This window comes from Furipterus horrens, unplaced genomic scaffold (assembly GCF_987537825.1).
Source record: "Furipterus horrens unplaced genomic scaffold, mFurHor1.1.pri manual_scaffold_7, whole genome shotgun sequence".
Taxonomy (NCBI): Eukaryota; Metazoa; Chordata; class Mammalia; order Chiroptera; family Furipteridae; genus Furipterus; species Furipterus horrens.
The window spans coordinates 30,630,400-30,646,888 of NW_028327177.1; positions in this window are offsets into that span (position 1 = coordinate 30,630,400).

A 16,489-nucleotide genomic window follows, 5' to 3' on the forward strand; every position below is an offset into this window, starting at 1 on the left:
TCCTTAGAAAGACCTTGACCATGCAATCAATCTATAAGGCATTCTTCTTTTTCTATTTTATTTCTTTATTATCTTGCATATGGTGTATCTAACCCCACTTTAATACAACTCCATGAATGGAGGGATCTTGTCTGTTTTATTCACTCTTATCTCCCAAGCATCTAGAACAATGCCTGACACACAGTAGGTAGTTGTGTCCATTTGAGTCCTCTAAGGAGCATAAGCCAAAATAGGATTAGACATGCAAGAAAAAACTTACTGTGGAAACCACCTGTGAAGGCTAAAGGTAGGAAGCATGAGTAGGCTGGGAGAGTTTCCAGACTGTGAGATAGAGTCTGATACCTGAGAAAGGGGAGAGGAGAAAGAAGATTAGATAAGAAGAGCCTCAGACTACAAAGCAGTTCTAAGAAAGTCTTGGCAAGGGTGAAAGAGGGGCCTACACAAAGGTTGCCCATTAGAGAAGTCCCATATTGGGTAGGAATGGCTCAGACAGTCACTAAAAGTAATCCTTGGAAGCTGGATTTACAGTGGATCCAAAGGAAAAACATCTGAGCCTATAGTCCATGAGGCTACCTGTGAAGATCTGAGTGGTGAACTTGTACGGCCTCCCCACCAGGTTACAGATACTTGTTGAAAAAAGGAGTAAATGGAAAATACATGGAAGACTCTCTAAACTCAATGCTGGAGATGCCTTCATGGCCTTAACTGGATGAATTGTTGGATTCTTCAGCTGGTCTTGTACAGGGTTGGTTCTTCTAGCCCATCATTTCTGTGAACAAGCCATACGTGGGGCGGGGCTACTACTATGCTTGATACCTCACAATTAAGACTGTAATTGCTCCATAAATTAGCTTTATTATTGTCATTATTCTTGTTTGTTTCTAACCAGATGATACAATAACACAAGAAGGCTTATAAATGCTAACTTTCCCCCTGTTTTTCTCCACAGTTCTTAGCATAGTGCTAGGCACATTAGAGTTCTAAAGATGCCAACCTCAAAAGCTTACGTGAGCCAGGTATGTTATGAAAATGAGTGAAGCGGGTCTGGTGCAGAGTGGGAAGGAATATGATGAACTGGAGTGGGCTTGCCCCATCGAGTTGGGGTACTGCTATAGAGCTGTAGCCAATTATTACCAGGTGGGAATGCAGACTCTGAGTTACCAAATCAAGTGATGCCAGAAATCTGGATTTTTACGTGAAATATCCTGATTTTCAAATGTTGGGAACTAATTAAATATTTCTTAAGCACTCAGCAGGCTAACACTAGCCTGGCCAAGCAAAACATGCCTGTGGGATGATTTGGTCACTAGTTTGTAGTCTTCATTCTAGACTTTGGTTGATGGACAACATCCTAGATCTTATAACTCATAGTTTTGTTAAAAAGTTTTGTGGCAGTTATTCTTGGAAGTTTTCTCAGAACCAGCCAATGACTAGCCATTTAAGTCACTCCTGAGTATCCTGGACCCAGAGAGTGTCAAAGAGAATAGAGCATAAATGTCTGAGTCACGAAGGTCATAGGGCTCTTGAGACTGGGATGAAGTCCTCCATGAAATGCAAGGTGACAGACATCTCTTTACCAGTGTGTGAGCTGAGCCAGTCTGCCAGTAAGAGCAGGGCTAAAGATAAACAGATGGAACTTCCTTCCTGTCCAGAGGGGGTACAAAGTAGCCTCAGAAGAGAAGGAGTAAATTTTAAGGCAAGGTTCACTTTCAGCAAATGTTATGTCTTAGAACTAGAAAATAGATTTTTTTCTTTTAGTCAGTCACATGATTAGAAATTTCAATGGGTAAAGGTAAGAACAGCAGTAAAAGTCATTAGCTATTAAAAATTATGGGAGATTTAAAAACAGTATTAATAATTGTTAAAGTCCCTCCAAAAATGACATTTTAATCCATTTTTTTCCTGCCTGTATACCCAATATATTCCCAGTGATATCTTTGGTACATTTTGAACATGTTTATGAGAATGCTGACTTTTAATATAATGAATCATTTCTAATACACAGTAAGGACACACATCCTAATTTAAACTCCAGGTTTGTGGCACTGATGGTAACTCTCTGCTTGGGTTTTCAGAAGCATGAGTGAACACAGCAAATTTTAACAGACCTAGGAGAATGCAACATTTGCCAGAGTTTCATGCATATGCTTACTAACAAAATAGTCAGCAGGACCTTGCTTTGCTTTTAGGTCTACAAGAAGCTCCTAAGCTATGCTACCCTTTCAGAATAAATCTATGTTCATTTCTTAAAATTGTGATTCTAATTCACCAAAGCTGGCAAACTGCTTCTAAAATTTCAACTCTGGTTTTATCAATATTTCTAAATCCTTCAAATTTTGTATTTATTTTTTATTGCTTTATTGTAAGATGATTGACTTCTTCAAAAGTTATCTGTCCAGTTTTACCGTAAATAACTGCACTTCAAGAGTATAATGATGCTCTTCTTTTTTTCTCTTGAAATTTCAAGTTCAATGTATTTCCATGTTTTGTCACAACAGTAAGAAAGCACCACTGTGTGATTAACAAGCACTCCGACAATTTGGGTTCCTCAGTCCTTACATTCCCCAAAGTCCTTGATCTGAGGAAGCAGCTCAGTAAATCTCGTCATCAAGTTTCCCCCTCTGAAGGCATGAAAATAAACATCATCTGCCCCTGCTGCTTTAACTACTTCCAAATATCTCAGAAACTGGCCATGTGTGTGGGGACTGATGTGGAGAATAGTCACAGTTGGAATCAGTTGCTGCATCACATCACACAGCGGACTTGCCCACAAAGGTCATAGTCCCAACCTTTGCAGGAGGAGGCGATGAGAGTCTGGCACACCAGCCTGGGCTACTGCCTGCAATGAAGAGTCAGGCTGATTCTTTCCCTGTTTCACTGCAGGTGCCCCATGGATAAGTGAACTCATCTTCCCCATGCATAGACCACACTTCTCAAATTCACTATGGGCATGTAGTTAGGACTTAGCAGCTCATGTATGTTAGATATTCACACATATATATGTACATGCTTGTGCAAGAATCTATGCCTGTGACGTTGTAAAACATTCAGAGTTCCCATAACCCAGTCCAGAAGACTGTCCTACAAACTAAACTTCTAGACATTATCCTTTCATTTATTCAATAACTGTTTAATGAAAACGTTCTGTGCCTAAATGCCTAAATTTAGCTCTTACTTGTTTGGTTTTTAATTGTCAACCTAAATCTCTTCCCAGTGACAGTGCAAACAGGACAAAGGGGTTTATTTTCCAATGGTCCTGACAGACACTGATGTAGCAATTAGCCTCTCTAGATGGGATCCCCTGCTATTTCATCAGTATACTAACTTCTGTGCACTGGAATTGAGAATGCTGCCAAGTGCAGCATTCTTTGTGGGAAAAAAATAAATCCTAGTTTAAAATCCTCTACATAATCATATTCTTCTTCACTTGGCAAAACTCTTCACTCCTTTGACTGAGACAGTAACTGCCCTTTTAAAAAAAACTCACAGAATAAGCCTTGCATATTTCTAAATCTTTCTTGAAATATTATGTTTACTGTATATGTTCTACTGCAAGTAGTATTTTTATAATCGATGACTAAATGCTTTGTGACCTGCCTACATTTAGCTCTCTGCAATCTACCTTTTAGTCCACATCTGCTTATTGCTAAATAGCCTGCTTTCACTGTAACTTTGTGTTAAACATGACAAGCTATTATCGTGTTTGCTATTTGCTGCCATTTGCAATTGTCATCTTTTAAGACATGCTGTCTCCCTAGACCACTTTTGAGCATTTGCATGGCATAAAAAGAAATGACTGCAAAAAAATGCTCAAATACTATGGCTGGATGTGGTTTTAAATGAAACATCTGGCCTTATTCAAATCACCCTTCCTTCTGATGTGATTTTCTTTGCATGACTAACAAAGACAGGAGGTTTAGTCAGATGGCTTTTCCCAGGAGTTACTGGAAAAAGGGAATTCTTCCTCTAGGGACTGTTTTTAAGCTCTTCAAGGTTCTTGGGCAGAAATAGGTGCCCCTCATGCTATTCCCCTCAATATTCTCTAGTCTACTGGTAACTTTGATGAGAAAAGTGTCTGGAACAGAGGAGGGTCACCCAGGGACAGAGGCACAGTGAAGAGAAGGGGAGAAGCTGGGGAAGACTCAGCCATAGCTTGCAAAACTGTGCAAGGGAACCGGGCTTGTTCTGGCTGACTTGAGACTGTGGAATAGTCTGAGTACAAAGAGGAAGATTTCACTTCAGTAAAGTCCTTTACTTGCTCCTGCTTCAGGTCTCAGCTGAAAGAACACTTCCTTGGAAAGTCTTTCTCTTCCACCCAAGCTATGGATCACATCCCCTTGACAATCATGTCACTCTGCTTGTTTCTTCAAAACAGTTGTGACATTTGTGAGGTTTTCTTGTTTATTTATTTGCTATTTTTCGTTCTCCCCAGTGTGAAGGGAGCTCCATTACAATAGGCTGGAACCTTCTCTGTTTCGTTCACCCACACACCCACCATCTCCAGAACAGGGCTGGTTACACAATTTGTAGAGCTCAGTGCAAAATGAATATGCACAGTGTTTTGTTCAAAAATCAGGAAATCAGTCTTGCTAAAGGTACTAAGTTATAAAACATTTTACTTTCTTGAGTGGGCTCTCTCTGAACCCACCACTTTGTCTTTTGTTTGCTATTTAATGACATTCTCAGGAAAGAAAAGCTGAAATTGTAAATTACTTGAGTGGATTTTACCTTTTATCTTTATATCACACAATGCCAGTTTTAAATGCAAATATAAGAATATTTAACTTATATGCAAAGTCACCCAAATTAGACAATTTCTATTTTTTCACTTGTACATGTGCGTAATTTCATTCTTACCAGAATAGTGAAAATGCTACACAAGACTAACTCAACAGTTTTTATTTCACTTCCTGATGAATTCTACTGACACTCTCTACTTTCAGCTTACTAATGAGTAAGGAAGAAGGGTGCCAACACTCCCATTCCACACAATCAAAAATCCACTTGGCTATAGTCTCTCTATATCCTTGGAGGGTTAGTCCCAGGACACCCTTCTCCCCATTGTGGATGCTCAAGTCCTTTATATAAAATAATATAGACCAATGCACATAGTAGGCCCTCCGCATCAGCGGACTCGCAACCTCAGATAAAAAATAATGTATTTTATCCAAGGTTGCGTGAATCTGAGGATGTGAAACCCAGGAATACAGGGGGTCAACTATACATTTATTGAAAAGATCTGTGTCTAAGTGGACCCACACAGTTGAAATCTGTGTTGTTCAAGAGTCAGCTGTGTACATCGTTCTACCTTTCCCTTTCCTTCATGTCGTCGTTCCAGCATTAAGTGGTTGACTAATACAGGGAACTGACATGAATAAGAAAGAGTGTGAAAGAGTTTCTTGGTCCTTGTTCTTTTTCAAAAACAAACAAAACATAACAAAAAGCATCTATCTCCCCACCTTACTGGGTAGCAGCAATAACATGTTTTCCTTGTACTAGCTTTGGATCTCCCCAAAAGACCTCACATTGTGGGTCACAGAAATTCAGTGCTTGCGGGGAATCCACGCAGCTGTATGTGCATGGGAAGGCAAAGAGCTGTGGGTATCTCCTTTACTCGTGAGAATGCTTCACTGTCCCATCAGACTTTACTGACAAAACAGAAGTTCAGTAAAAATACTCACAATTGCAAGATGGCCACAGCGGTGCATTAAGCCACATGTGAGACCATTTGATTGCACTGGTCTCTATCCATAGAGCCAACCCTGGTCTGCACCCTGCTATCTTGGAAGACACTGAACACTGAAGATGAGCACATCTGTTCCTGTTGAACAAGTGAATGAACAATCAGAACTGTGTATCAATGACCTGGGCTGCAGAACTGAATCATGGCCCATAAAGAGAACAAAAGTGGTAAACAGGCTAGCTCTAGTTTTAGTCCTGATGCTGTTCCCCTTCTTAAGCTTATTTGTTTGTACCTTTTGCCTCGGTGTTCTATGAAATATCCCTATCTCTATATAATAAATCTTCCTTAATTTATCTAGGTTAGAAAATATGCTTTTGCCACTGTCTGAAAAAGAAGTTCATTTTGTTCTCTGCCTCACTCCAGGATACCACATTATCCAGTTCTCTGCACTTACCCAAAATTTTTACACCTCCATGATTTTGCTCCTCAGAGCTGTTCTCAGAATGGCGATGTTCTCCCTTTTCTAACAGACCAGTTCCTTCCTTCTGAAAGACCAGCTTTCCTGTGACACCTTCTCAAGATCTCACTTGAGAGAGTTGCTCAAGTGTCATTGCATTGAGAAAAATGGTTGACATTTCGGCTCCTGAAATCACCTGTGGGGCACGGTGAAAGATTGTTCACTTTTGTATTTCTGTTGTCTGGAACCTAATATAGTGCCTGCTCTTAGCAGATGCTCACTGTCTGTTGCATGAGATTTAGTTGTTGACTTAGCAAATTAACATATATTGCTGGGTCTGGGAAACAGTGTGTTAGGACTATTTTCAGAATACCCCAGTTACAAATTGGTTTCCACTTCCAAGCCCTTATTCTTTTTTGTTCAAGGATGGTTCTTCATTGAAAGAATTTTTAGCTGGCTGTGGGAATGAAGTGAGGCAGTGGTACTAGAAAGGAGGCATATTTAAATGGGCTTGGAGCTAAACTATTCCAGGGACTGCCTGAGCTCAGCTGTGCCTACAGTACTTTTGGAACAAACTAATTATGAAAGTATAGACCAAAGATTACTGACTATGACATCCACATTCATTCTTGAAAAATATGACTCAGTCACAATCCCTGCACATACCTTGGAGTAGGAATCTGAGGGGGAAGAAATACCTATCTATTGCAGATGCCATTCACTAAGATCCCCAGACGGTCTCCAAAGCAGCCTGCACTGTTCTTCTTGTCTGGTCTGATCCCACTGGAAAATAGTCCAGGACACTAAGTATTTCCACTGAATACAGCAGTCTTGGCATTGTGTTTTGGAGGGGTCTGTCCCGGTGGGACACTGTTTATCACTTATTTTTCATCCCAAGTGAGAATTAAAGAGAATTACTATAGAAATAAATCCTGCTTTCATTTAAGGACACAGATTTGTTAAAATGATATATAAAATATTATAGATATCATCATGATTTTGCAAAAAAAGATCTTACCATTACAAAATAGAAATCTTAATGAATAAATGGCACACATATTAAGACTTCTTCCTCATACTGTCAAGAGTTGGCAGTGAGGAATAAAATGTTAGATCATATGAGGACTACAAAGACTCAAGTGGGAAAGAGAAAAGGTGAAAATTCTGTGTGCGACAGAACAAGCCCTGGAATTACTATCATCTTGGCTTGCTTCACCATTGCACATATGAAGTGATTCCCTACTGAATGGAACACAGGCAGGTAAGACTGGCTTACATTCAAATGATGGGCAAAAGTTACTCTACTGTGTTTGAAGATCTAAAAGCTCTAAAATCCAGATGAAAAAATAAGAAGAGAGCATCACATATCCAGCCCCCCTCAAATGCAATACAGTGCAGGGAATCAGTTCCACTTTGTTTATTTCTGTGGTATAATTGTGAGTCTGTCTGATCATTAATTCTAGGCATATAACTCTCCATTATACCACTGTCTCTGCTGAGTGAGTCCATGTCAAATAATGGTTAAACCTTCTACTGTTCCCCAAAAGACTGAGCACCAGCTGGGTGTAGATCAGTTGCCAACACCAGCAGTCATGTGAAACCCACTAATTGGGCACATAACTCCAGAGTACACAAACATGCCTATGCCAAGGGGGTGGCTGTGCCTCCCAACACCTCCAGAACATGCAATAATTCCATTGCTTAAAAAAAAAAAAAGAAAAAGAAAAAAACAGAAAAGACAAGACTTGGCTGAAGGCAAGATTGCTTTTCAGAAGGGAAACTTTTTTCCCAGGGTGCACTGTGCAGACAAAACTTACAGCATCCCTTCCGAAACTGTGTCTGGAGCAGTTTTCCAAGATGATTAATAGAGCAAACATTTTTCACAAGGGCATATGACCTTGGAGAGCACAAGAGGACAAAAGGATAGGTGGCAAGCTGAAGGCTGACAAGACACCTGTGTCCACATACACTTCTTATCAGGGCCTGTGACACACTGTGCTGTCCCTAGAGGACCAAGTTCTTTACCTAAGGAAGATTTTCTTTCAAATTTTGAGACAGCTGGCTGGTATACTGTAAGTGTAGAAGCTGTGAAGATAAAATTATAAGATTCTTGCACCAAGTTTCCAGCTCTGAGCTGTGGGTCACAAGTTTAGAAACAAATTTCCAAATGCAATGTGTATGTTTCACTGGAGAGGGGAGGAAAAATAGAGTGGATATTTTGGAGAAAGAATATCAATATTTTTGAGGACCTGTTTTTTAAATCTTTATAACAGTTCTCGAAGGCAATGTTCATGTTCCCATTAACAGATGAACTGGACCTTGAAGATCTTGGTAAGATCATATGGTAGAAAGTAGTAACAATGTGGAGATTCAGGCCCAGTTAGGTATAGTTTCAAACTTCATTCTTCTTCCACTACCCCAAGCTATGTCAAGCTGGATAGAAAGGATTAAATAGATAGGTCTTGGTGGGAATTCACCTGCTTAAAAAGAGCACATATCTGATTGACCATCACATTGTGGTGAGGGTCTCTGCTGAGTTGGTAAATGTGTAAGTTTAAGCAATGCTGAATTGTCTTGTACTAAATTATAGTAATGTTGTCCTTAATTCCTGGCTCTTCTCTTACCTCTTAGTTTTTCAATAGGGTTTATTTCTCTCTTTTTCAAGATTTTATTTATTTATTTTTAGAGAGAGGGGAGAATAGGGAGAGAAACGTCGACGTGGAAGAAACATCGATTGGTTGCCTCCTGTACGTGCCCTGAGCGCGGATCAAACCTGCAACCCAGGCATGTGCCCTGACCAAGAATCTAATCCACGACCTTTCACTTTATGAAACAATACCAAAACACTGAGCCACATTTGTCATGGCTAATTATGTCTTTATACTTGCCTTATTTGTTGACTTAAAAATAGTTATTGAATAACTGATCTAGCCAGGTACTGTCCTGTGCAGTTGGTATACAATGGTTGTCTTAGCCTGGGTTTCCCCTAAAACTGAGCTGGAGACTACAGCTTTCATGCAGATGGTTATTTGATCTTAGAGAACAGGAGTGAAAAATCAAGAAGAATAAAACAGGGAAGGGGGAAAGCCAGTATAAAGATATATTATAGAGTTAGCCACCAGGGCAGGTGGTGGTGCCCAGTCCTGTCAGCACATTTTGGGGAGTGTATAGAGGGATCAGAGGAAGAAGCGTTTATCCATTGACTGTGGCCTGCTTTGGTTGGGAGTTACCCTACAGAACATTAACATTCATACACTTCTGGGTTGCACAGGAATGAATGTCAAGCAGACTTGCAGATGCCCCACTCAGCTGAGTGAGGGAAGCTCCCAGTCATGAAGCAGAAGTGTGTGTGTTACAGGTTTGAGGTAAGCTCTGCCGTTAAAGAGCAGTTTGAAACCTTGTGGAACTCTGCCAAAGCTGTGAGCTGAGGTTGAAAGGGTGTGAGATAATAAGCAAGATCTGATGTAGTGAGCTCAATGGATATGATACTTGTTCTCACGGAAAAGCCAACAGTTTAGTAACAGAGATGTATATTAAATAAATTAACAAACTACATAATTACAAATTTTGATAAGCACTGTAAAGGAAATGCACAGGTGCCAGGAAAGCGTAATAGGCTGGGCGGGAGACTTCTAGGCTGAGACCTGCGGAATGAACAAGAGGTGGCCAGGAAAGAGAGGAGGGGAAAAGGGAGGGGCATTGAGAGAAAAGAGCTTTTGCACACCTGGAGGCAGAGTAGATCCTGATGAGTGATAGAAACAGAAAGAAGCCCAAAGTGACTCAGCAGAAGGAGGAAGTTGGAGGGAGGTGTGAAGAATACCTAGAGAGGTATGCAGTTGGGTTCTGACTTTTGCTCTGGGTGGGATGAAAAGCCAATAGAGGTATTTTAATATGTTTGAAAATTCTCTATGATTTTTATGAAAAAGAAATTTTTGCTCTGCAATAGGGGAAGCAGGGAAGCTTTTCTGGGGTAGCTGCAATAGTCTGGAGAAGGAATGCTGGTGTCTTACATTAGGCAGTGACAGTTGGGAAGAAGAAAAGTGGGCAGATTGAAGAGCTACCTTTCCTTCAAGAGAAAGTAGTATAGACCAGAGATGAGGATAAGGAAGAAGGGGGAATCAAGGATGACTCCAAGATTTTCATCTTGTGCATTTATTCACTCACTCAACAGATACTTAGACTCACAGTCCAGGAGAAAACCTAGAAGGAAACAGACAATTCCAGAAGAGGGTAGTAAGTGCTATGAAAGCTGCATATTCTGGACCCCATTAAAAGCTAACGTAAGAGAGGTTACTTCCACCCATCCAGATGACCATAAATGTATTCTACTTGATATTCCCTAGAAGACTACCTTCCAGTTACCCAGAATACTTCAAAAAGTTTATCCAGAGAGGAATCAACTACACATGGGTTCTTTTATTCTCACTGGTTAATAATTGGCTTCTCAGGCATCTAGATATATTGTGTTTAACCCAGAGCATTCACTCCAGGCAATGGAAGTACTTAATGGATTGGAGTTCATAGGGCAGGATTAGCAGAGCAGGGTCAGTATTTGTGAAGAAGTGTTCCTGACATGATACATTGGTATTCCTTGTTCTGCTTTTTTTTTTTTTTTTTTTTTTTTGATGCCCCTGAAGCCCTGCCATGCCACCAGGAGTCCCATCCTCTAGCTGGCATTCTTACAATTATTTTCCAACATTCCCAGGCCTCATTACACAGGTATCCTTTACAAAATCAAAGAATTTTCCTCAAATCCTGCCGAGCTTGAGTCCTTAAGTTTATGACCATTTCCATGAAGGTAACTCAACCTGTTGTAGCATTTGCATTTGAACTTGCAATAAGATATCATCTAGCCTCTCTGAAACCATTCCACGTATGCGATTTGTCAGCCACGGTTTGGTCAAAACTGATACAAAATAACATTGAAACTAAACTGTAATTGAAAAATAGAATAAGTACTACTATTTTAAAAAATGCAGCACAAGAAAATTACCCTTGGAGGACTAAGGAAAAGACTAAGAAAAGCACCATTGAGACAAGGAAAGCACTGTGTCATGCACACTTTTAACAGCTGAAAACTTAAGATTTGTACTCTCTCATTCTGGCTAAAAAGCCATGGAAAACTTTGTACTAACTTCTCTTTCTGAAAGCATAGCACAGCGGTGAATCAGCAGTGATGGTGGCAGCACTAAATGGAGTGTGCCTGCAATTGTAGATGTTGACTCTTCTTCAAAGTTTTTGCACCATTACTTTCTCTTCAACATCCTAGAACCATGCTGTATATTCACTGATTGATTGATCATCTTACTGACAGTCCCAAGGTTTGAAAATGCAAAGATAAATGATTTTCTTTTTAAAAGACTCTGCAATTAACTTTTATTCTGTGTTCAGGGAAAACAATTTTGCTGGTTTTAATGTACTGTTCAAAAATATACTCAGTAGATTTATCTGAAGATAGCATATGAAAGCAAGATTTGAATTATACTGCTGAACTGCTGCTGATGTTTGGTAGGAACAAATTTTATGCAAACGAAAGAAAAGCTGTGGAGATAGAATGTAAGCTTTTCTCCTAACATCCTGCCTAAGATCCTATATCATGGAGCTGACTTCTATGCATAGAGTTAGGCAATCAGTGCATTCCATCCTCCTGACTGCAGCTTCGTTCAGAGATGAGCATGTGACCCCTTTAAGGACAATCAGAGCCTTGTGGAACCATTAAAAAGATCCTTTCTCTTTCTCTCTGATCTCAATCTGTGAGCAGGTATAAGCTTGGAGAGGTTAGTGGAATCTTGCTTCTACATGGAAAGAGCTTGTTTGCCTTCTTGGGGAGAAGCCAAGAAGGGGTAAGTAGAGTTGAAAAGGGGAGAGGATGGAGAGAAAGGAGAAGGAATAGAGGTCATGGAGAAAAAGAGAGAGGGGTGAATTGAGAGAGGAAGTGAGGAAGACGAGAAGGGGAAAAAAGAGGAAGAGAGGAAGAGAGATGGAGAGAGAAGTTGGGAGGGAATAGAGGGGAAAAAAAGGGTGAAAAGATGGGAAAAAAAGGAGGGAGAAAGAGAGGGAAGCAGAGAGAAAGGGGGCAGGAAGAGAAAAAGGTAAGAGAGGAAAAGAGAGAGAGGGGGAGAGAGAGAGAGGAAGAGAAAGAGAGACCTGAAGGCATTGGCTGAAATACTGGAGATGGGGTGTCTAAAGCAAGCTCTTAGTTATAGAGGACAGTGGACTGAGAGGGTATTTGTGTTTGTATCTTTTGCAACTGAAGGGTCCTGTCAATTACATGATACTGTTTGGTCACTGCAGTTCAGCAAGAATGCAGGCAACACTGGATGCCTTAGGAAGGACTTCCTATTTTATGAAACTTTTGCAGCCATGAAAAATTTTGTTTCTGACACATGCTTAATGACATGACAAAATATTCATAAGTCAAGTGAAAAAAATTTAAAAAACAGATTTGGTTTTTGGGTAAAATGTATGTTTATACGATTGTATAAAAGTAGACTGTAAAAAATATACTGGAATTTTACAAGTGGTTATCTCTTAGATAAGATTAAAATAATTCTAATTTTCATCTTTGTACATTTCTTTATTTCTCATATTTTCTACAATACACACAAACTGTCCCTATACTCTAGAATAAAAATATATCAGGTTGGTGCAAAAGTAATGTCTGAATTTTTTAAAAGAAAGTTTAGATAGTATTTATTAAATTTGTGCCTCTTCTTATAACTTTTTGATGTCACAGTGACTACTTTATACCTTATTTTTTCAGATTATCAAAGTATTGTTCATAATCATAGCCCTGGCTGGTTTAGCTCAGTGGATTGAGCGTCGGCCTGCGAGCTAAGTGTCGCTGGTTCGATCTTCCAGTCAGGGTACATCAGAGAAGGAAAACTCTGACTCCAAAAAACCTCCGCTGCCTTGCGGCATACCTCTTCAGGGGAAAGGCTAGGGGAGTAAACCCCGACAGAAAATCCGGAGCCGGAGTCCCTAAGGCGGTTTGACGTTGTAGTCAACACCGGCAACTCCTGCGACGCACCTGAAGCCAAGCTGTATCGACTCCGTCTTTCCCTTGGACCCTTCAGCTGCGAAGAGAGGGGGGGTCTGCTGCATGGGCAACAGCAGGCCCTCCATATTACCCTGCCCAGGCTCTGTAGCTTCAGCGTCATCGCAAGATGTCGATTCAACACGGGAGGAGACAGATACCATGTCACTCCCGAGTCGGACTGCACAGCCATTCTCAGCGGTGCAGATAGACTCTTAAGAAGCTACACCATCGTCTCTCGAGACGGACAGCTGCCGACGTTCATAATCATCTGCAATATTTGCACCCATGTTTGTCCTATCTAAAGACCACATTAGAAATGTTTTACTCTATGAGTTTCATGAAAGTGTCAATGTAAGCACAGCAGCAAAGTCTATTCAGAGCGCTTATGAGGATGATGCAGTGACTGAAAGAAGTTGGAGGAGGTGGTTTTCCTGTTTCCAAAGTGGGGATTTCAGTTTGAAAAATGAGTGAAAAGAGGGTCATCCAAAAAAATTTGATTCTGAAGTGTTGGAAGCTGTTGTCACAGAAAACCCCACCATTAACTCTAGGGAACTTGCAGAACAATGTAACGTAGCCCATACAACCGTGCTACGCCAACTGAAAAGGATGGGAAAGGTTTCAGTAGTTGGAAAATGGGTTGCACACAAACTGTCTCCAGAGAATCTGCAACAGTGTGTCGCTTGTTGTGAATCATTGCTTTTGCGACACCTTCAGGCACCAATTTTAGGTAGGCTTGTTGCAGGTGCTGAGAAGTGGATCCTTTACCATAACATTACATGCTGCCAATCATGGATCAGTCAAGGAGGAGGAAGAGATCAACAACCAAGAGGAGGACTTCATCCAAAGAAGATTATGTTCAGTGTATGATGGGATATGGAAGGAATTATTCATTGTGAACTGTTAGACAACAATCAAACAATTACTGCTAATCTTTGCTGTGAACAACTTCATCATTTGAAAGCAGCTTTGAACCAAAAGCGACCCTCCTTATTCAACAGAAAGGGTTTCATCCTCCATCACAATAATGCTTGTCCTCACACAGCTCGACTCATCAAAAATTTATTGAAAGAGCTTGTTTGGGAAATATTGCTTCGTCCTCCATAGTCTCCTGACCTTGCTCCTTCTGATTATCACTTGTTTTGGGGACTACAGAACCATTTGATGGTCTTAGGTTGACATCAAGAGAAGAGGTTGAAAATGAGTTGGATTCATATTTTGCTTCAAAACCTAAAGAATTTTACAAGTGTGGCATTTATAAGCTAGTTGAATGAAGTTCTAGAAAGCAAAGGAGGTTATGTTAACGAATAAATATTTTCATAATCATAGACTTTTCAGTTTTAAAATAGACCTTGAAATTGGACATTACTTTTGCACTAACCTTATATTAATAAAAGTCTGAAACTCATACTTTTAGATTAATTCAAGATGGCTTCCATTTAGCCCACAAGGTGCCCCAAAATGTATCAAAGTTTATGTTTTCAAATAACTGAAAAATTTAGTACTTGACTTTCAAATGACATCCTTTAGGTGCTTATGTACTTTGTTATAATGGACCTGACCACATCTCTAGCACTGTTGCACTTTTAATTCAAGCTAGGAATGAAAATTGTACTTTTCCCATGGAACGAAAGGGTTAAGTTATTACCACAGATATTAAGAGAAGGGAAAAGTTCTGAACCCTCTATTGATAGGGCAGTTGTGTCACCTGGAGGACATTTCTTCTCAATTTCATCTGACAAAAATGCTATGTGTCACACTGTTAAATAAACAATACCAAGTTCCTGTGTGGAAGCTGAAAGCCAAATAGGAGGTACTTCCTTGTGGCATAAAAGTATATATTTAAGAATTAACTTATCACATTTCACAGTCCACTGTAAACTAAGAGAGGTAGAGAAGAAAGGGTCAAAGGCTGCTCTAATTACTCTCATCTTAGCAAGCAGAATGAAATGAAGTTTCCTGGGGTAATTAATCAAGCTGTGATGAAAAGTGAAAACACACTGAACACTTGTGGTCAGGGACTTGGTGGAAACCACCACTGCTTCATGGAGGACACTGTTGTCGGTCTGGAAGGAGCTTCTCATTTAGGAAAGAATGTATAGTTAGTAATGCAAGGTCCAGCATTCAAAATAAAGACAGAAGGAAAACAGCAGCAATCAACTGACGTTGCTGTCGCTGAGTTTGGCCTCAGTTCTTGTTGGTAACAGGAGGCTTGCGAATTTCTACGGTGTGTTGGGTGGAAACAGTCTATGCCTGGTGATTTTCACAAACAGATGAATATACTCCTATTTCCAAGCATGCAATTCAGTCCCTTGGACTACAGCAAAAACTGCCACCCTTTTCAAAGGAACTGGTGTAATGCAGTCCTTACTATCTGAGCTCATATCTATTACGAAAATCAAGCTGCATGTTTTTCCAGGTGCTACCATCTTGGAAACAAGGCACAAGGGGACCAAAAAAAAATGTGTTTTAGAACCTAATGTGAAAGCCTCCAATTAGGATTTTTTTTTTAAATCTAGTTATTGAAAGCTATTTTGGCTAAAACCCGAACATATTTAAATGTCTTCCAAACTTGTATATTTGCTGCTCTTACTACTTATGCATTATTTTGGAAATGTTCAAAAAAATTCTATCAAATTAAACATTTAAAAAATTAAATATTTGACATTGTAGTTTACATTAATCTTTTTTATTAATTTGAGTGTGGAATAAGGCAATGCCTGTTGATTGTCAGTAAAATGAGTACAGTAAAATGACTAAAAAGCAAATAGTCCAACTGTCAGAGGATTTCTGAAACCAGACCAGGAAAAACAGCAACATGGAATTAAATGCCATTCAGAGACCTTGATTTGTCTATCTGTCTCTTTATGGTGTTCCATATTTCAGACCAATCTTCTTCCCTCTCCCAAACCCCACGCCCCACCCCCAAACAATATGAAAAACGAAGAATAACTCTCTTGCTTCAGAGAAGGAAAACTCTGACTCCAAAACACCTCCGCTGCCTTGCGGCATACCTCTTCAGGGGAAAGGCTAAGGGAGTAAACCCCGACAGAAAATCCGGAGCCGGAGTCCCTAAGGCGGTTTGACGTTGTAGTCAACACCGGCAACTCCTGCGGCGCACCTGAAGCCAAGCTGTATTGACTCCGTCTTTCCCTTGGACCCTTCAGCTGCTAAGAGAGGGGGGGTCTGCTGCATGGGCAACAGCAGACCCTCCATATCACCCTGCCCAGGCTCTGTAGCTTCAGCTTCACTGGAGAGGACACTCCAGCGTCATCGTAAGATGTCGATTCAACACGGGAGGAGACAGATACCT